Source organism: Bombus terrestris, chromosome 4, assembly GCF_910591885.1.
Source record: "Bombus terrestris chromosome 4, iyBomTerr1.2, whole genome shotgun sequence".
NCBI lineage: Eukaryota > Metazoa > Arthropoda > Insecta > Hymenoptera > Apidae > Bombus > Bombus terrestris.
The window spans coordinates 7,599,217-7,622,375 of NC_063272.1; the positions used below are offsets into that span (position 1 = coordinate 7,599,217).

General features: G+C 36.6%; 1 protein-coding gene and 1 long non-coding RNA gene across 3 annotated transcripts in view; one reads left to right on the forward strand and one right to left on the reverse strand.

Annotated features, from left to right (window-relative positions):
- The window catches only part of LOC100644717 (terminal nucleotidyltransferase 5C), a 165,024-nt gene that overhangs the window by 115,849 nt on the left and 26,016 nt on the right, over positions 1-23,159 (forward strand). The gene's annotated exons all lie outside the window — the stretch shown is intronic.
- On the reverse strand, positions 1,798-21,639 carry LOC125384987. Its single transcript, XR_007223892.1, has 3 exons — positions 21,197-21,639; positions 11,666-11,974; positions 1,798-2,025 (listed from the first exon to the last, which is right to left on the reverse strand). It is a non-coding gene; the product is annotated as an uncharacterized LOC125384987 (long non-coding RNA).

Below are 23,159 nucleotides of genomic sequence, written 5' to 3' on the forward strand. Positions count from 1 at the left end.
TTCATAATTGACGGTAGATCCATAACAGTAATCACGTTCGTTTGTCTCCTTCTCTTCGACCTGCTGATATTTTTAATTTAATAATGTCTGATTGATACCAATCTGTCTTTGGTTCCAATTATGAATCGAATTAGAAATTGGTAGATGGCGATTTTTTCATGAAATACTGGTTCTCTGTATTACTTATTTTTTTTTTTTTTTTTTTTTTTAGTAATAAATCCGTGTTATAAAGGCAATCCCGTTATTATTGGACCGATATCGGGTCAAAGCTTGCCCGATAAAAAAAGGTAGAAAAATTCTGACGCTTATTGCTACATATTTCGTTGCATGTTCTATCTTTATCGTATTTTGGTATGTTTATCCTTCTCAATCGTCAAATTATCTTTATTCTTACGGACTCTTTTCCATTCTTTCTACAACGAAACAAACGAAACATTAAATGTCACTGAATAATTTATTCAAGTTATGAACTGCGAAAAATTCGAACGAAAGAGAAAGGGAGCATAAGTGAGGATGTAAATGAGCGTCTAATTTTAAAATCTGACCTATTAGTACGCTGAACGATATTTGCTTTCGATCGACCCACGTTACTTTTCACGAACAAACACGCTGCTCAGCATAAATATGCTGGAAACGTAATTGCCCGGCGGTGGTTATTAATGCGGTTAGTCGAGAACGTTTCTCAGTTTAGTTAACGCCACGATCTTATAAGAGTACAAATATTTTCAGTATTATCTCCCCACAGAAAATGAAATGTTAACGATGCCTTGTACGCGTGAATTTACTTTAAAATGTGATGAGAGCTGGTCTTCCAAATACAACGGAAATTAAAACGATATATCGTTTTAGTTCTCTTGTTTACGAATAATTAACATTTTTCCTCCCGATTAAAATCGTACGTTCAATTTCCATATTCTATATAATGAAGTTATGTATATTGAAATGAATAAAGTTAAATGGAATTTAGATTAAACGGAAATAGGAAATATTTTGAAATATTTTGTAGCAAAAAAGAAAGAACAATAATTAATCTGCGATTAAAATAAATATTCAGTCTCAAATAAAGAACATTCCAAAGAATTTCTTTAAAAAGTTTCAAGTCGAGGCAAAAGTGTCATTAACGAAGGTTGATAGCATTAAAAATTTACGGGTAGACATATTTGAGATGTAGACGGTACATGATTCACCTGCTTCTGAAACGCTTGATGAAGATCAATGACCAGTGACGTCAGTATTACTGACCACGTGCACTGGATCATGTATGCAAATACCGTACGCATATCGTGAAGCCAGGATTATTCGTACGCGATTTGCATGCATGGTTCGACTAGAGAAAGTAAGAAGACCAGACAGGTTCAAGGATTAAACCGAAACTTGTACGTTGAACTCTGACGCGATTGAAATAAGAATACTTCTTCTAATCTGAATTGTTTTAGGTTTTTTATGATTGTACATCTTTCGTGTGTCTGAATCTCGCATGAGCTTGTATTTAATCACTAGTTCTAAAGATGAAATTAATTATTTTCCATATCCATACATACGTACACATATAGTACATATATAACATACATAGAAAATAACATATTCAATTTGTATTGCACGTGTAAAATTAAGTTGGAATAGAAATTCTTACTTCACAGGATAGTAATGATATGATAAAACATTGCAAATAAAATCAGATATAGAAAGTAAATATATTTTGACAAAAAATAAATAAACTGACAATTTACATTTTCTATGCTCTGCTTGAAAGATTGAACATGTTGCGGTCTTCCTGACATCTTTTTTCTCAGGGCATAATCATTTCACCAGCACGGCTTCGCGTCGATTCTTCTTCTTCTGTCTGTTTCTCTCTCTCTCTCTCTCTCTCATTTCTATTGTGTTGCTCGATTCTTACGTCAGAAAAGCAAGAGAATGTGTAGAAGCATCGCTAAGGTGCGGTAGATTATTTCCGTGGCCACGGTCCGGTTAACCCTTTGAACAGGGCGAAATTAATTCGCCGGGAACGAGGAAAAATTTCCATCGCTGAAAATATTGCCATCTTTTTACGATCTGTTCGTGCTACTCTTCTTATTAAAAAATACTTATAAATCTCAGAAAAAAATCGCATTACTTATCAAAGAAGCATTCTTCCGTTTTCTTCTGAAATCATAGAAAAGCGAAAATCGAGAAATAAAACTACTTCAATGCAAACATTCTGCAGAAAATATTACGCACCCACAAATTCTCTAACCATTCATAACGAATTCATCAAACCTTACAACATCTCTACTCCTAACCTAACATAACATAATATAACATAACCTAACCTAACCTAACCTAACCTAACCTAACTTAAGCTAAGCTAACCTAACCTAATCTCGTTAGCAACGTTACACTATTTATCGATTCCTCCAGCATCCTCTCTATCTCCTTTTACGACGAAGCTCAACGGAGAGGATCATGGCTCTCACGGAGAGAAGTTAATCATTGTTTCATGTAACGAGCGATCGTTAGAGCGGACCACGGGGAAACTTGAGGTTATTATTTCGATATTGGAAAAGTTGATTGCGTGTGCGTGCATTGTCGGCGACTGCGGCTGCCTCAGAGTTTCACTGACGAGAGTTTCGCGGTTCGAGGATCGAGGAAACGACGAGATGGCATTCCTCCTCGCCGTTGTAATAAGTCGGCTTACCGCGTTACACTGAATCACACTCGACCACCGCTTTCACGAGAGACGCCGTATAGAAAGGGTACCAGGGAAACGCGACGCGCTTCTGGAATGCGTGTCGGTCGTTGCTTAAAGGGGTCGGTTCCGAGTGTAACGCGGCGAGAAAATTCTTCTTCAAGTTGTATCGATCCGACGACCAGACGTGTACTGGATCTTTAATCGACCGTCTGTCTTGGAAAAGTTTTAGTTTCAGTGTGAGAAATTCTGCAATTTATCACTATTAGGCGATGTCTTTCGCTTTTCATTACAAGCTTCGTTGGTGGAAGAATACTTGTTCTGTATTTGCTCTTCTTATTCGTATTCTCTTATTTAATCCCATGCGATTCGATCAATTCGTTTTCACAATTCCGAATTTTTAACTCGCGTATTTCTTCGTTGTTTGGGACTGTTACTCGAATTCTTCTGTCTCGTTCAAGCAAGTCAATTCGATTACGAAATTGTTCCCCGTGTTATTTTAATGGCAAAAGTTGTACATATATTTTGATCTCTTGTCGACACGAGTTAGAAGAGGATTTTAGTGTGAGAAATTCTGTGATTCCGTCAGCTTGTGTCTTCTCTCGTTGTTTAATTACTGGTTTCCTAATTCACTTGTAAAACGTTCTCCTTTAACTTTGACGACGGTGTAGCTACTTGCGTTTGTTGAATTCTGTATCATTTTAATACACTTGTTTATTCCATTATCGAGTTTCTCTGAATATTTGTGTTACACGTGGGCAATTCCCGCAAGTAATCATTTTAATTATTTTATGAAATCATCCCTTTTGTTTTCTCCCCTTCTTTTTTCTATTCTATTGTTCGACTAAATCCTTCTATTTCAATAGCCAATTTTTTAAAATACTTGTATTGTCACGAAGTGATTTGATATTTTTTTATCATGAGCTTGTGTATAATCGATAACATCTGTCACAATATTATCTTATTACATAGTATATATAATTAACTTTTTATTGTAAAAATCAAATCAAAAAATGTTACCATTTATCTACTGCTTACTTAATCATACACGAATGATTGCGTATCGCTTCGAACTGATGATAAAAATTCTTTCCTGGAATTAATTTTGCGTCAATTTAAAAATGTCAATTTAATTTCGAGTATTATATTTGCTTATTTAGCATATATAATTATATTTAGCAAACATATTTAGCAAAACATATTATTAAACATATTAAACATATAATTTAACATATTTAGCAAAAATTGCTCTTTGAAACTTTCGATATTTTCTACGATTTGACTCAAGTTCTACGAAACAACATTTCCCCCAAGCGTGTAATTCCTCCTTTTAGGATCTTTAATTTTTCAAATGTCCTTCACCTTCATTTTTAAAGCTCTTTCTTGGTGCTTCTTTCTTTCTTCTTCTGTTTATTGCAATTTCTCTGTAACGGGAAGAACTTGCTCTACGCATCACGGAGAATATACTTATTTATACGTTTCTTGCTCATATACACGAAATGGATTTAGCAATTTCCTTCAATAAGACTCTTATAGCTGGTATGCCATTATATTTCGTGGAAGTCGTAAAATACGCGATGGAATGTTAGTGGAGTTGCGTGAAAGTACTTTACTAAATTTATTACACGACATTTGGACACAATCATCTCGAAATACTTGGTGAATATTTTCATCGTGAATATTATATCGATGAATAGGTATCTTCATTAGATAATCGTATCGATAGCGTCATAAATATAAATATAAAAGTATAAAATACTGTTATATCGCTAAAAAAAAAAAACATGCAACTTAAGATTCGCAACCTACGTTACAAATTGAAGCTTTTTTTGAAAACGAAAGGTGTTCTAATATTTTTCAATCAGAATATATATAAATTCGAAAGAGGAGAATAATATCTTTAGTCAATTTTAAACTCCTAATGTGATTCAGTCAACAGTCCAATTGAACCAACAAAAATGTCAGTTGCTGATATTTTTTCCAAACGAAATCACTGCGAAAGCAAAGCGTTAAAACACTTCCACCCACGAAACCCATTAAACCCACGCTAGGAATCCAATCGTATTGACACGCATTCTCGAAACGTAACGTCTCTCTTCCATATGCTTTCTCCTAATTATTACGCAAATGAAATGCTAAATGCTTCCTCGTAATCGAGGGGAGGAATCTCTAATTAACTTAAATTTAATTAACCGAATTAAAAGAAAGCTTCAAGTTGCTAGATAATTTATTTCTGTATACGCAAATGTTAGTAACTTTTCTGTTGTGTATTTTCCATTATATTGTTAATAGTCGTTTGTTCTGCAGTAGGTATATATTTTATATTTATTCGCTGCTTCTGTTTTGTAAAATTATATTTAAACAACTAGCACTTAATGGAAACGAGTACTTCTTCCGATCCTTTAAGACAATGAAAGTTCCATTTTACGCAAAAATTGGAAACAATTAATTTCTGCTATCGATATATTTAAACTTTGCATTGCTCACTATTGTATATCACACGATAAATGATTGTTACTGACACCATGAAGAGTATTTATGTAGACTGCGGATTTTCACGCAATTAAGAGAAATTTTAAGATACAGAATTGCATAGAGTGCGCGTGATATCCAAAAAGTGTAGTACTCTTCAACGCATGATGCTTGCTCTTTGTAACATTTAATAGATTAGTCGAATTTTTGGCAAGCTCCTGCTCTCTCAACGCTAGGAACTATCGAAATAATCAAAACGACCAACACCAATAATTCTTCGTAGAAATTTCATAAGTTCACGACAGTACATTTTTCGAAATTCGAATGATTCTTCGAGAGATCTTGCTCGTCTTACAAAATTTTGTGTATAAAACATTTTCCTGTCCTCTGCCCTTTAATTTCTTTTATACGAGTTTTATACTTTAACCGTTGATGGTTCTACTATCTGTCTATAAAAATATAAACTTCCATAAGTATGCTTGGTGTACTCATACGCAGGTTCCAATCTTGAACGTTCTCTTTTCTTCGCGCGGCTGTGTATTTCTGGCAACCGACAACGAAAAACTCGTCGCTCGACTCAACTGAGAATGAATCAACCACAGAATGAATTGCTTGCTACGCAGAAGAAAATAGAACGTCAATGGGAGAAGGAAAGGAGATCGCGTGTTTCCTGGTTGTTTCGCTCGCATTCCGCGTTTCCTCGCAGGGTTCTGTTCGGTTGGCCCGCGATTCCGTTTCCCGCGGCGAGGAATTACGTATCCCGGATGCGCGCGATCGCGAAATCGAAACTTGGTCGGCGCGCGCGTTGCGCTGCGCTCGCAAGAGCCTCGCGCTGACTGATGTCGGGTGCAACGACCCCGCTACCGTGAAACTGGGACATCCTCGGCTGTTCCACGACGTCGTCTTCGCCATCGTACTACAGCGACGACCCCGTTTTCCAGTTACGCCGGCCGAGCACCGTAGTCGTCGACCACGCGGCCAACCAACGCGTTTCGATTTTCGCGCTCCCTTTCACGATCCTCTTCCGCGATCTTGCTGTTCAAAGTCTCATAGCCTTCCATTCGCCTGTTGCGTTTAGACAACGAGAGATTCGCAGGAAATTCGAGATTCGGATTTCCCGGCCGGATCGAGAACGAAGAACGTGATGGAAATTGTGAGAAAGGGGTGGTTACAACGACGCTCGTGTCCCTGTGTGTGAAACACAGACACACAGTGAAACAGAACGTTTCGAAGTAGCACACTTTTTGGACTAATAAACACAATTGCGTGTCGCGCACTAATAGGCACATATACGATAATACTTTATAATGCTGTTACACGCGTACTACTTTTCTTGTTTATCTTCATCGTATTTCGTTTGAATATTTCGCTTGAAGACGGAAAATTGTAGTGTCGCAGTATCAACCGCTTGTCTTAGGATTCCTTTTATGAAAAACATGAACGTATTTGTTGCCTAGAAGAGATGGAAATTATATTTGTTACTCTTGTGACGACTTTCGATTTTCCGAATCTCGAAGGAAATTTGAAAACATTTTAATAATGAAAAAATTATAATAATGCTTCGCGGTATCAATAGCAGATTTTCACATACCGCTAGTAGTCGATCGGAAAGCGAATTATTTTTAATTACTCGCGAGTATAATTTGTGTAACATTTGGTGAAATTCGCATCCATTTTACCAATATCTCGCATCTGTCGCATGTAATTCTTCGATTACGATAATTGAGACGAAACTTGGATAACTCGATAAACTTGAAGAGCTTGAAAGTGAACTGGCACCGAGTCAGAGTTTGATCATTTTGTTGTAGAAACGAAGGGACGGGCCAAGGTACTGATTAAATTTGCCAATTATGGAAATCGGTATTGCGAATATTGAACTGACATTACAATGACGTAGATAACGTGCCTGTTATCCGAATGTCAGAATTCAGTCGTCGAAATTTGAAATTAGTATAAATAGTTGAACGTGTTGATTCAGTGATTCAGCTCAATGGTGTAACTTACTTCCACGCAACTTTCGTTCAATTTTTCATGCATTTCTCCGGCACACTTTTCCTCTGAATCTGGTTCCACACACCTTGTGCTCTGTTCGTCTTTCGAAGAAACTTTTCATTAAACTCGAGTATCCGAAGCAACCGTTGTTCAAAATTATTGCAAATAACATTCCTCTTCGATGCTGATATGCCAACGTCAAAAGCAAAATACGTAAAGCTTTGCGAACGAGATCTAAAGCGAAAGAAGTGAAATAAGACGAACATGGTCAGCCCTTGCATTCTTACATCTACTTAATAGCTACAGAACCGAATGTTTTCTGGATTAAATTGAAAGAATATTGTTTTATCAATTATTAATCGCAGAAGACAAATGTTCGCTATAAGCTCGATCTCATCAAAGACGAATAATATATTGATCGTTTGCTTGTTTAATATTGAATTATAATAATATTATAATACATTAATATTGAAATATAAGATACGGAAAGGTTAAAGTAATACATCGCATAATCATAACGAAACAATTAATATTTCTTTGACGATAACCGATAAAGCTACATAATTCAGCAGACGGTATCGGTCATACGTATCAACCCAATAATTTATGAAGATATAAACGAGAAATAAACGAGGTAAATTTAGTAGATAATATTGGTCGTAAACAACGACCTAATAACTCAAGAGGAAACAGATGAGAAATAAATGAAAAGAAAGGGACGACGACTGGAATTAAGGTCCAAGATTGAACCGTGTGGTCACACGCGGTTTTTACCATTTTATCGAGCCGCTGTGGTCGCGGTTAATGCACTTTGCTCTTTCATATTACTTTGTTCATTTCGATGCTGACGCAATCAACTGCCGCTACGTAGGATTTCGCATATATACGCCGCATAACGATAGTTCGCAAGGTAATTAGTGTGAATCTGCTTCCTTCTCTTACGTTACCGTGATAACTTCGAATTTAATTAATGTAATTAAGATCGTCTCTGTCAGGGACCTCGTTGTTCTCATTTTTCCCTCCTCCTCCTCCTCCTCCTTCTGCTTCTCCTCTATTTTTCTTCGCTTCCTTTTTTTCCTTTTCTTTTTTTCTTTTTTTGTCTGTTCTTAGCGGTTCGTGAAACCGCTTTGCAAACCAAATTTTCACGGATGGATTATGAAAAGAGTTTCATGATTCCGTTTACACCGGTTTCTTTGTAATTCCTCGTAATTAATAATTACGATAGCGCATTGCGATTAATTGTTCTAATATTTGTACGACGTGGATGTACTTGTCGAAATGTACATTTGTTTGTTAAATGTAGATATCGCAAAATCTAATATTTTCATTTTTTAAAAGAGGCGATTGAGAAAATATGAAACTGAAATCTTACGTCCTACAGAAATGTGGATTATTGTATAGAAATCTATATATATGTGTTATATTTAAATTATATGTTACATAGGATTCCCCAATAACTAATTAGTAACTTTTACATTAATGGCCCGGTTTTGATTGCGTAGCTACTTAGAGCATAACGAGCAACTATGTAATTAGATGTGTATCTTGACTTCCTTGACGTTGAATTAATTGCTCGGCAAACTGCAAACCAAAATCAATATACATAGAAAATCTCAAGTAAGCGTCCTAAGTTCTACGATAGACTAACAAACTTCTAGTTGCATCGTGATACTTGAACGTGATATTCGTTAGAAATGTAGCAAATATTCGTTAAAAGTAACGAGTACACAGAAACGCAGAGTACTATCAGACATAGCTTACGATAGATAATTACTAAATAATTAAGCAGATCGAAATTGCAAAACACGATGACCTGTGTTACGAAGATTAAACTTTGTTGCACAAATTTTTGTCGGATAGGGAAGCTCGACGCATAAACTATATACAAAACGTGTATCTTATCCAAGAAAAGTAGAGCTCCATTTATTGGAACAACATTCTGATTAATGCAGAGTTTTATCCATTCAAACGATTTAGTTGAATATGAACTCTTACTAACTAAATTGGAAGTTCTAAATAGCGTTAACTATAAAAACCAGCACTGCTATCGCCTATATGAATTATGTCCTTTCAGAGGTACTAATCAGAGAAATTCTACTGCGGTACATTTTGTTTTATCTTACAATTGTCGTCGATTCGTTTGTACATTTCCAGGTTTAAATGTACCTCGATGTTAACAAAATATCAGATATCGAAATAATGAAGAAAAATCGTCATTTATTCGTCGAAATTTTTATTCCACAATTGTTTCTCCCAATAATTTGTCTCTTAACAATTGATCTCTCGATATCGTTATCTGGTCGATTAATTACACGCGCAAGAATATCATATCGTAATAATCGGAGTGCGGATATTCCAGCAAATTAGTATCTTTACTAGCACCGTTAACAGAAAACAGAATCTCGTTTCATCGATTAAATATTCTAAGGTTTCGTAATATCGTAGCTACTTTATTTTCTACATTTTACGCATTTTTCCATTTACGAGTACCCTGCGTGTTTTCGCGCTCTTTAATTTCCCACAAATGCACGAAAGATCTGCGGTCTAGTAATAACGTTCGAAATTAACGAAGGGAAACCACGCGTTCTCAAAATGAAACAGTTCCCAGGAGAAGGACGGATAGCACTGGCGAATCGAATGGGAACCTTTTCCCTGGTGTTCGTCTTTTTTTCTATTACAATGCACGGCGCACGGGTGCACGATCGCTTTCATTTTCTGTGCACCGTTACACGAGCGTGGAGGACGTGTCGCGACCGCGTGTTTTCGCCTTCTCCCTTTTCGTATACGCCAACTCCCGTTTTCTCTTCCCGCTTTCGTTCTATGCCGAACGGTAAAAGCGGCCGAAAGGTCGGCCAAGTGTACCTTTCGTGGCGATCTTTTCTTTTTCTTCCCCCCTCTCTCCCTCTCTTTTTGTATCCAAATTATGGACAATGTTTAACGACGACCAACGATTCGCCCGGAAGCAACTTTGCAAATAAAAATTCAGAAATTGCGATTGAAATTTTGCACAACGCTACGGAAAGATTGTAAATGATCACGTTGAGTGTTGGAAGCAATTTTGTTACATGGAAACGTGGAATGTGCGTGGAACAAGTTGATTGAAGATTAAACAGACTTTTAACGTCAAATAGCGTTTCAACGAAATGATGTAAATTAAAACTGCGAGCTCTTGACTGTATCGTTGAAATTGGACAACTCTTGATTCAACCTAATTGCTGTTCGTGTTGAAATGAAAATCGTGCGGCGTTAACGTTTCACGTAGGAAAAAAAACGAAGGGGAAACACTCGTTTTGATTTTGTATCAAAGTGTCATCCCCTAAAAACTAGCAGAACTTTTTAGTAGAAATATTTTTCTACTAAACAGAAGAACAGGCAACGAAGAAGTGAATCAGTTAAAACAATCCAATTATATTTAATATTTTATCTGTAATTCTAAACTTATAATACCGATCCATATCTTCAACTTCGATGAAACTCCACTTTTAATTTCGTTAATTGTATCTTTTAATCTCTATAAGGATACATGGCCTCGGTTAAAAAAATTTGGCGTGAAAGATTAATCCCATGATTTGCTTTAAAATCAAGAAATGCTTGACGACGCTTTCATTAATCTGATTACTCGTTCTCGTGATACGCCTGTAGAAACTATCGAAACAACAATCACGTAATTAAGTATAAAACAGGACAGTTTGCCTGTGTTGGCTAATGAGATTGAAATCTGTGCGAGAAGGTAAGTGACTTTAAGAAACTAGATCACTTCTTTCTTCTGTCGTCTGTAAGAACGACATCAAGCATCGGTAGTATTATAAACGATTTGGAAAAGACGATGAATTGTTACTCTTATTTTCTCGGCGACTCGCCACGGCTTTGCGTAAACTTGACTCATTGTATGCAGCGATATTATTGCAACAAAGAAAATTGAGATTCCCATTGTCTTATCTACATTAACTTCGCTCGGAACTTGAGAGGAAATGTAACAGCGTGCGACGATGTTTCACAAAGTGAATCAAACAACTATTTATGCGCGTTGTACCTCTCGTTTGACGTAACTTGAAGAAAAAACAGATAAAATAACACAGCTTTATTAGTATATTTCATCTCGCGAACTTTTCAAGTTACACCTATTATTTCATTTCTTTCTAATTATTTCACTGGTCCTTTACTATGTAATTTTATTCATCGCCGTATTATCCCATCGTATTCTATCAAACGTTCTCAATTTAATTTTCATAGTAGTTCTGCGTTACTATTTTTATAATAAACATAAATATATAATAAAATAAACGATCTATGTTTCGATACGAAACATTCTGTTCGCGACAGTTATTACCTGTTTTATGAACACGAGCAGTTGTGTCTAATTAAAAATGTGCTTTCTCATAAACAAAACGAAATTCCAATTACAGGCCTTGAACGCGACGAAACCTGTAAAATCCATTTGAGAAATTTCTAGCTAACAAACGGCTTGTTATTTCGTTCGAAAGAGAACGCTATCTTCTTCCAATCTCCACACTGCCAATCTTCTTAAGTCCTCACCTTTGCCAATCCCCGGCTCATCCAAAGCGATTACATCGACGTGATTACAGAGAGGACGATTCCAGTCGTCGTCCCGATTTCCTTCGGCCGCGAATCGAATTACCTCGTGGAATTGTGGCACGGTTTCCGGGTGTATAAGCTGCTGGAGATCGATGACTGTAGACAACTGGACGAGTCACGACGGTTCAGCGTCGACGTGAATCGTTTCTCGCCCTCTGGTTGCGCAATGTTAGGACTGTCGGCGGCAAAAATGTCAGCGACAAGACGATCGATAACCGACGATGACTAGGCTACGAATGATACGGATTTCTGGAAAATTTAAATATGAAAAGGTGTACAAAACGCATATAACATGTAAAAATATACAAAATGCATATTCAAAGCGCTGATTATGGTAATTACATGCTGATGTAAACTCCTATTCAGATTCTATTTGTTTATTCGTCTGCTTTCGCGGATGAAGAATCTGAAAAGTTTAGTAGGTTGACATCGTTGAGAACTGCTTTAACCATATGGTGTGACTGAAGAAGCAAACCTTTCTTCCGTTTGAATAAACCAACCAGATAATATTATAGAACTAATAACGAAATAAATGAATAATCATTTTATTTAGAACAGGCATTGCATTAATTTTCCACTTGGCGCGCACCACCTATTTAAAATTCCAAAATGTTCAACTAAGACTAATTTTGTTTTATCTATGCGAAGCTTTAGAGAAAGAAGTACGAACAATTTTATCGATAAAAAGACGATTGTCTCGTGGATCGTTCGTGCTGAATTCCGAATTTCATTATACCCTGAAAAGACGACATAGCTTAATCAAAAGTTTTCATAAAAACACATCAAACGATGTGAAACCGTGCGAACATCGTCGCTTGAATCGATGAAACTACGCTATGGACTATCGAAGATGTATGTACATATATCCCGGTCTATAGATCAGACTCGCGGGCAGAAGATTGATAAATAATTGATGGCGGATTGGATGTTGAAGAATTCAAACTGGTCGTTTGTCATGGGTATAGCCGGTCACGAAACAGTTGTACAAAGCGCCATTTGTCGGCCTACATTCCCTACTGCTCTACCTGGCGAATGTTATTATTCCGTCTTTCTTTGTAGAAAATTACCTGACCATAGTCTACACTCGAATATATTGATAAATAATAACAGTACTCAAGGAAATACTTACCAGTTTAATTTCAATTCTGATTTTCTAATTAGGGCTCTAACGTCATCAGACGAATCACTGTCGTCTTTTCGTTATCGCTTTCTTATCTCTTTTTTTTTCTTTTTCTTTTTTTTTTTGTTTCATCATCATTTTCGTCTGTGATAAGCTATTTACTGTTATGCTACGGAAATTTGTTATCACATGCTTCATTTATAAAATAAATAGATCCTCCTCTATAGCTATCTACTATTCGACTAATATTATTCCAACTTATTTTATTCAGGTTTTGTAGCACGTAACTTAATGGCTTCGATCTTTCGCAAGATGAAAGATAAGCTCTGAGGAAAGAATAGCTGAATGGAAATTGGTAGAAAATTTTGTCAGTAACTTCTTGTGGCGTTTAGCGAACCGAAAGGCACACGAGAAATTGGAAATATCAGAGGATCTGAGAGGATAAAAGGGGATCGTAAGAAGCGAGGGGTAGAATTTCGCGAATGATCGTGATAATAAAAGGAAGATATTCGTCAAAAGGTTGTAATATGATATTCTCGTCGTTAAGTGTTCTGAAAATGTCGTTCGTATTTCTTTAATTCTGAAGCTTCTAAGAGAAATGTCAAACGACGTGTAAAATTTCATTTGAAAAATTCAATGACGAGCAAACTTCTCCGAAAAGATACGCTTTTTTCTCATTTCCTTCGAAACTTCTAAGTTACAGTTTATATATGGTGTCGTAAAAGTATCGTATATTGTAAAAGTTGGTTCGACAGATCCCACGCGATGCACAAGTTTATCTTTAGCCGCGTGTTTGAAACGATTCGACTGGACAATGTAGTGAACATAGAGTGTGCTACGTGTAAAATGTGCAACTGTCTGGAAGCATTCATACGGAAAAAAAATCGATTCGCTGTATGCATTGGGTCAACAGGAGGCCACCGACCCACGAAATATTATGCAATACATTTCCAATGGACACGACGAGGGTCTCTGACTTGCGCGTACTTATGTCTATATTCATTGAAAATGCGTCGCATAAAACGTTCTTCCCGTTATTGATCTGTATATTCCACCTATAGAGACTGCTGCGTTCAACTTTTCTTCCTTCTGTTCTTTCTTCTTTTTCCATCTCTCTTTGTTTCTATTGTCCCCCTTTGAATAATACCTACATTAATTAACCGTGGAAAGGATTTGCTAATTTATCGAAGGATATAAAGGATATTTATTGCTTTCTCTGTTTCTCATAGAATAGAAGAAATAAAAGGCAGAATGGTAGCGAGCAAAGTTTCAATAATAAATCACTTTGTCACCTAGTTTTGAAAGTCACCAGAGTTACACTGTGTGTTGAAATAATACTATAGATGATCGTGGCGAGAAATTGAAGCGAATATACCTGGTGAAACGAGAGCAAGAGATCTGAATCGAGTATTAGATAAGGTGTTTTATATTCGAGGAATATTTCAAATATCCAGAGATTTGTACAGCATTTGTACGGCATTTTAGTTTTAGGAAATACCGTACTTTTCTCAATAATTGTTTATAAATTTCGTGAATATTGTGAAACGCCAGATATATCATAAGTTGACGTTCAGTCTACGTATTAACAAGGAAATTCAGTAAAAACACCATCGACCGTTATCCACGTGATATCCAAGCTATCAAATTCGTTGGTTGCTCAACAGAGCCAATTACAAACGTATTATGGATATTAAAAGAGAAAATTTACGTACTACATATATTGCTTAATCTCTTGAGCAATTGATACTTACACAAGTGTACGTTTCATTTTTATTCGATTCAGTCACGATTGTGAAAGATGCAAAGATAAAATACCGACTATTTCAACGTACATTAACTTTCTCACATATTTTCAAATATAATATTCCTGCAGGTATATTAAATATATATGGTGAAAAAATAGAGAGTAACTTTATTCTTGTCTGGTTGTAATAAATTCATCTCCGGGCCGAAAACGTGCAAATATCGGAAACACCAGAGATATGCAGATGATAAATCGAGTTCGTAACTCAACAGGTTTCCTTTCTTCTTTTTTTTTTTTTTTTTTTTTTTTTTTTTTTTTTTTTTTTGTGCAAAAATAAAACATCTTCTCATCAGTCGCCGTAACAAAGAATAAGTCGAATCTCGATTATGGTCTCGATATTAAATCTGGAAAACAATGAGTTCGCTATGAGAGAACCGGTATAGAGAAGAACACCAGCAACGGTTTATTGCGGTCATAATTCCCGTTTAATACTATATTGTCCGCTTCTGTCTTGCCGATGCACTTGGCGATTCTCAAAGAAACCACGTTCAACTTCGCAGGGGCTCGTGCTCCACTTTTTGATCGCAAAGAGGATTCTTATTTCCTCCTTTCCACTCGAAAATCGTGACCATTCGATGAGAGAAAGGTTTGTTTCGAGGAAACAATCTTTGCTCTCGAGGAAATTCCATTTGATTGAAGATTCTACTATTTGAAGTATCTCTTTCACGCGATTAAATTATTTATTGACAAACCTCTTGATTTCAGGTTTTACAACTTGTAAATTAACGACAATGTTTCGAGTTGACAGAAAGATTTCGCATTTGTTGATGCAAGCAGTGCTACTAAACATACTAAACATACAGATACTACAAATTTACAACAGCATGGTAACTTTGTACAAAACATTACGCGTAAGCGTTGCTTCTTCGTATTTTTCGTTATTACCAATTCGCCATCAAATTGTATATTTTGATAAAATTCTATATATTATCGCAAGGGATTCGCCAAAGTGTTCAGATGCTTAAGTGCGATAACGTTTATAGACGCTGAGTTGATATATTTGGTTGGCAACTAAGTGATTACGGATTTTGTCATTACCACCTAATATCAAACTCCGCAATCACTTAGTTGCCAGCCCAATAGAAACACATAACTGGTGGCAAATATACGATCAACAATGTATTCTATTTCTAATTCCTACGTTGTAGCAGATATCAAAATTATATTTTCAAAACACCGTTTGAAATCTAAAGATACACGGGTCAAAAATAATATGAAAGTAAGGTTACGATGGCAGGATAGAGGGTGGCGATAAAAAGGGGGCGAGAAAAATTGGGTGAGGGAAAAAAAGATGAAAAGTTGTGCGTTGGTGAAGTCAGTAATCAGACGTCGACGAAGTCGATGAAGATGATACGTTGCGGGCAGCGATCGTTCCAATTCTCTTCTTGCTTCGTGGATCACAGAGCTTGGCACGAACGCCAAACCACAACAGCAAAACGAAAATGACGAGATTTTTCTTTTTTTTTTTTTCCTCTCGTGAAAACCAGACGAATCGTCGATTCGAATCGCGCAATAATTACGAAAGAAGCGATAGCGTTCGGTCGAGAATTAATATCCCGTTTCGTATCAATCTCACTGTACTGTTTACTTGAACCTTACGAAGCGCTGTTATTACAAATTCTGATTTTCCTCTCTCGATTTAGAATTATTCAGATTTTACTTGAAATTTTTATATTCGCGTAAAACATATTACTTCGTGAGATTTAGAATTATTTGGAATCCTTATAAATTGTTATATTCAACGGTCGAAAACGTATTGCTTTCTGAAATTTAGAATTATTTGGAATTGCTTGAAATTGTTATACTCAACCGCCGAAAACGTATTGCCTTGTGAAATATAGGATTGTTTCAAATTGCTTGAAGTTTTCATATTCGTCGTGGAAAAAGAATTACTTTATGAAATTTAGAATTATTTACAATCGCTTGAAATTTCTGTGTTCAACCGTTGCGAACCGTAATACTTTTTGAAATGTACAATTCTACGAAACTGCTTGGAATTTTTATATTCGATCGTCGTATTGCTTTTGAAAAAATTTAGAATTATTTAGATTGCTCGAAATCGTTGTACTCAACCGTCGAAAACGTATTGCCCAGTGAAATTTAAGATTGTTTGACATTTCTTCAGATTTGTATCTTCTATCGTGGAAAACGTATTGCCTTGTGAAATTTAAAATTGCTTGAAATCGCTTGAGATTTGTACATTCTATCGTCGAGAACGTGTTACTTCGTGAAATTTAGAATTATTTAACATTGCTCGAAACTATTAGTGACAGGTTTGAATAAAATACAAAATTTCCTAAAAAAACAATGACATATTTTGTACAGTATATTATCCGTGAAATAGCTCGAGCGATTAATTCACACAAATGCTGTCATACAAAAGGTCAAAGTAAAATAACGCTTTTAAATATAAAACGCTCGTACAGTATCGTAATAGAGTTTGTTAGACGACCAGAAATTTCCACACTCACGTTTTTATCATCCAATTTGGTTCACAGTCGCAACAGATTTACGGTTTCGCGCTTTACTTGAATTCCTCTTAATATACGCACAATAATGAACGTGTTTCTTCTTTTTATTTTATTGTTATTTATATATCCAAAAGGATAGAAAAATATTTCTATCCATTTGAAGAACGAACGCGTTTCGTTTTATCCGCCATATCCATCGAGCTTCGTGGACCACGCCAGTGCGCTAATAATCTCGAGTATGATTCACACTTTGGCAAACTGAGCGAAAGAATGTCCCGACCGACAAAATTTGCACGGTAGATTATAGCGAATTATTATTGTATTTTTGGTCATCGAGTACATATACGTCGAATAAGTCTGATTTCACGAATGTCAACTAATTACGTCGAATTTTCCATTTCTTCAGTCTTCTTGCGCAATACTTTATTGACTAATAATATTAGCGAATTGTGCAAGACGTTGCTCTAATTTATTTCGAGCGATTCGATGCATCGATTCGATGTTCCGGCCTCGACCAAAATGCCCTGATAAATATTAACGAGCAGTAATTTGTAAAATAGAACGTCAACGCTGTAGATAATTACAATGTTGAGCGTTTTCCTAGCCAATCACAGGCACAACACGCTATGCCGTATCATAGCGTGACGAATATTCGTTGATCACGAAATGTATCGTAGTCTCGTCTTAATTCGTTAGAATTGTTGGGCAAGAGGCATCGGCGCAGTTGTTAGAAAAATGAAAATGTTTCGAAACTTACGGAAGATTAATTGGTGGTCAGGCGGGAAATTAAACACTTACGAAATACGTAGTAGATACTTTCGTTTCCCATATAACGACGTATCGTGCCATTTCATTTTATTAAATCCTTTTTTACAAGTATCAGGGAAGCGGTAAGATTATTTAGAACGATTAAAACGTTCAAATATCACGAGTTTAAGGCAGTCGTTAACGAAGCTGCAAACGAGATATAAAATTGAAAGAACAAGCGAGGTTTGAATCGGAGCAAGAGGAAAAGTAAAAGCAGCTCGGCAACTAATATATTCGCGAGTGCAGTGCAAACAAACGAGCACGAAATTGAATTTTATCAAGTGCAAATAATGCCCCGAGAAATCTGTCGTAATTTGCAATTCAACGCTCGGTATTTTCCCGAGTTTTTCGTCGTTTTTTACCGGCCTCGTTGTTAGAATCTCCGCACACACGAATCTTCCTTGCCTTATAAGTTACAAAATCACGCTCAGTTTCTAACAAACACGCAACCTATGTCCTTTCATTCGATCATATTTTCCCATCGTCAACAGATTTCATAAGCCCGAGAAGAGAAAATGAAATAATTCTTATCGATATACGTAATTCAACTATTTCAAACAGCCTCTCCTAGTTCCTTCGAGCAAAAGCGTGATTCGAACGAAAATTACGAAATTAAGAATTCCGAAATCGATACTGTCAATAATCGTAAAAAGAAGGTGTCGTAAAAAATCATTCTTCCAGATATATAAAAACGTCGATAACCAAATCCGAGTGAATTACTTAAAGCGATGAAAAATTCAATCTGTGGAAAAGAAAATTCGCAAACGTCACTGAACTTGGCACAGACCTGAACGAAAAGCTTCTAACGTGAAAAGAGGCTACGGCGACGGAACTATTCGTCGAAATCAGGAGCAACGTACAACGATGGCGCAACTTTCTCGTTCGAGGCTGCCCGGTTAAGGAGGATTTAATTAAACACGGGACGTCGTCGTGGGTCGGAGAAACGCAGACGCGGTAGGAAAGCGAAACATTAGAATTTCACGTAGCCGACGAGGCCGTGGCACCGATGGTCCGCATCTGTGCTTAGCCTCCGATGCATTCGTCTTGCATCGCGACGATTCGTTGACCCTCGGCTCTACCTAGCGGTTCTTCGTCTCGATCGAAATGCTTCTGAATGGCTTGCCGCTTCTTTTTTTCTGTTTTCTCTTGCCTCTGTATCGTTTACTTCTTTGTTCTCAATAAATGAAAAATCTGTATTCGCTGTTTCGTATAAGAGATGATGATTTGCATATCGTGTCGCTTGTTGCAGGAGAAAACGTACCGTAGCTTGGAAATACGTGAGCAGTTTGTTCTTAACAACCCCTCAAGTACGAGTACACTCTCGTAAATCCAAAGATTTTCCTTTCAAAGGGGGAAAAAATGCCTAATGCAATTACCGGTACATGGCGTCGCGTGAACGACGACAACCGCGTTCGACCAACGCGTTTACAGCGATAGCCGTGTTCAAAGAATTAACAATAACATTTACTCGTACAATAAATTCGAAACAAAGAAAAAGTTGTCTCTTTTCCCTGAACTTTAACGCAATTCTCTTGTTTATATCTGCTAGTCGTATCTGCTACAATTATCTAGCATTAATAATTGTTTTATTCTACGATAACATTTACCCGCTCCTCTGTAATAAATTGCAAGTTGTTTGGTCGTCGTGAGTAACCGTATATCGATATCCGATATTGATATCGATCATTCGTTTATCCTCGCGTGAACCGATGATTCTTCGTCTCGATCAAAGCGTTTCCGGATACGCGACCGCGGCGGCGTCTCGCTTTTTCCACGTGCCTATTCGCCTCCACTCGGCATTTCACTGAAATCAATTTTCACCGCTCGCATAAATTTTCATTCCTAAGATACAGGAGAAACGCGCGAACCGTATACAGCTTACGTAATTTTGTTCCCCGAAGCATTCTACAGCCTAATCTCACGAATGGACGTTTAATCGATTCGTGATAACGCTTCGGTGATTCCCTGGCGATACAAATGTGTTCCATGTGTTCGATGCGATAGGAGAATATTCCAAAAGAATAGAGAAATCGGATACGGAATATGTTAAAGCGAGAAAGTACATACGCGAGGCATAGATGAAATATACAAATATAGCGCTACTAGATGGATGCGAAAAATTTATTACAGTCGAATCTAACTGATTGGGTGTAAATGCAGTGATTGGTGAAATGGTGTACAAATACTCACTGTATCACAGTCACTGTATATGGAAGGAAAAATATGGTTATTTACGAACGTACAATGGTACGTATACCTCTTAACACGTTGATTGCCACGCGAATTTTATACAAGATAATCTACTTTCATCGCTTAGCTTTATGACTTGGAATATCTCGCCTATTTTTGATAATGTTATCAACAATGTTTCAGCAACATATTGAATTTGAAGTTTTTCCATTGGTGAACGAGTAGAGGACGTGTGAATGTCATCGATCATATATATTTTAATACGTTCGTCGATCCACCTGGACATTCTCTGCAAAAAAGGTATAAACTTGTGTATGTTGGAAAAGTATTAATTTATTTATGCCGAAGAGATATTCGTCTAATATTAATAAGTTTAATTTAACATATTTAAGAAAAGACAAGAAAAGACGCGATGCGGCATTCTTGTGTTCGTTGAATTTTTATCTTTCGTATGTTAAATATATGTTAATATATGTGCTGGACTGATAAGCTTTTCGATACGAATAAGTTGATACTTTTTCGGCATAGATAAATTAATACTTTTTTGTAGAGAATATCAAGATGGCTGAATTTATGTATTAAGAAATATATGATCCGATTTAAAAGAAACATCGATGACATTCCTACGCGATGTCTTTTATGCAACCATCTACGAAAAAAACTAATCGTGTCAAATAATGTTCACCTTGAAACAATTCAACCTGTTGCCGAAACACTTTTTAGTATTATCGAAAATAAGGTGATAAAGTTAGGTGAGATAACCTGTATAACATACCTGTTTATATAACATTCCGTGGAGACCACAATAGATCGAAATACGTCGTTGTGTTTAATTATTGGAAAATATCGTATTACATTTGCACATTTTTCTCACTCCATATTATATAAATCGTTCACACTGTTGACAATCCTTTAGTCCATGAAATTTATATCACATTAAATTATTCTAAAAAATTTAATAGCGTGGATCGCCGATAGCCAATCCGATAACGAATAGGTGATCGTGGCAATCAACCTGTTAAACGAAACTGTTACTTCCCTGTCGAAAAAAGAAAAAAAAAGACTGTAAAAGAATTCACCTCCGGTGTTTTGCCTGATATCGCTTTTTAATGGAATGTTAAAGACCTTCAGCGCAATATCACACCGGGGAATTTTCGTTCCACTACACTCGCTACGTTACGCAACCACGATGAGTTAATAATCCCGGTTCGTTGGAACGTGGAATATAATGTCGTCCCAACGTCGACTTAATTGTCAAGCCAGAGTGACGCATGTTGACGTTAAACCAGAAGCATTTACGTATCTCGTGTTGGTGTATCGTCGAAGTGTTCTATTCTTGATCGAAATTCCATGCTCTATACGTACTTGTTTTGTTTTCGAGTTTATCAGAGACGAAGAGAGACGAGAAACGAGGATAATTATGGAAACACCACAATTCAATCTATTTCGTTTAGGAAAGAAGAAAATACCGTGGTGATCGGTTAAATATACAGACCTCCTCACAGTAGTAAGAACGTCATCTCTATTTATCTCGTATTCCCTTCGTGCCACGAAGCCACGTCGAGAGCAAACGTTTCACCACCTTTCAATAGACTTCTCCTGTGGTGGTTTCTTTCTAAACATAGTCAACGCGTTTCTTAACCCTGCTGTGTACGAATATATACGCTCGTACGTACCTACATGGTAATATCTAAATAGCGTTTCTCTACTGTTAAACAATTTTTTAAACGATTGTCGTCTCTTTCAGGATCAAATCTAAAAAAAAAAAAAAAAGGAAACCGAGAAAAATTGCATTGCTCCTTGCGTGTCTTCGTATATCTTCCTTCGTTGGAATATTTTATTCGTAAAAGGCATGAAATACGGAAAAGACAGTAAAATTACGCTAGATATTAAAACTACCATAGTAAAAGTATCAACCATTTCGAATATAGAAGCGAGCATAAAGGCAACGTTAACAGCGAAAACATGTTATTTCCTATTAACGCATTAATAATTAAAGTTACTTCTAGACTCGTAACGTATATTTACGGCAAACTATGGTTTAGTCTTTAGTATTAGGTTGTCCGAAAAGTTTCTTTCGTTTCATCAGATGATAATAGATGAACAAGAATTTCTGTTTTATACTATTTTATTGAATTAGGCATGATCCATTTCGTTCTACATCTATTATTATATTCGTGTATAATTCAATAAACCAATATAAAATAAAAAAACATTGTGCGTCTATTATTTCCTTATAAAACGAAAGAAACTTTTCGGACAATCTAATACTTAAGGAAATACGTAGACACATCTTTCTTCTCTACTATCGGGAACAACGCGTGTTCTATCACGCGACGTAGCCAAATCCTGGCTAACAAGTGAGAACCGAACCCCGTAACAACGCGACATGGAGCCACCCCTGTGGAGATCACGACGAAACGCGTTCATATCTCGCAGTCCTTCGTCACCAGCGAATTCATCGACCGCGTACGATGTACGATGTAAAAATATAGGAGCCACGGTTTGACGTGGGTTCACGACTGGAACGGCCGAGATCGATACTACTTGTCGGCCAACCCCCGTTGGTCCAGCCTCTCTCTGTTTCCCTGGCGCGACTGACGACGTGGGCGTCTAGAAGTACACCATCTCAACTCCAACCAACACAGACACGCGCATTCGTACAGCTCTAACGTACCTGTACAGGGTGTTTCGTTTGTTTTGGATCAGTTAGTAGATATTAATTTTAGTTTGCATTTGATATACGAGTTAATAAATATCTGTTGTTCTCGCTTGTTTCGGTATTTAGAGATAGAAATATTGGAAAGTGGATCTTGATTTTATTTTATATACACGATAGATATTAATATTCCTAGATATACAGTGGCTGATGGAAATATTTGTACGTATCCTTGTCTTTCAATGGGATCGTCTTTTCCTTAGGTTGTATGGTACGTTTTATTTTCGTACTGTGAAAATCTTATAAAAAGTACTATCGCAGGATAGGAAACTTAAAATACAGTTGGATCTAATTAATTAGTACAGGAATGCAGGAATGAGTAT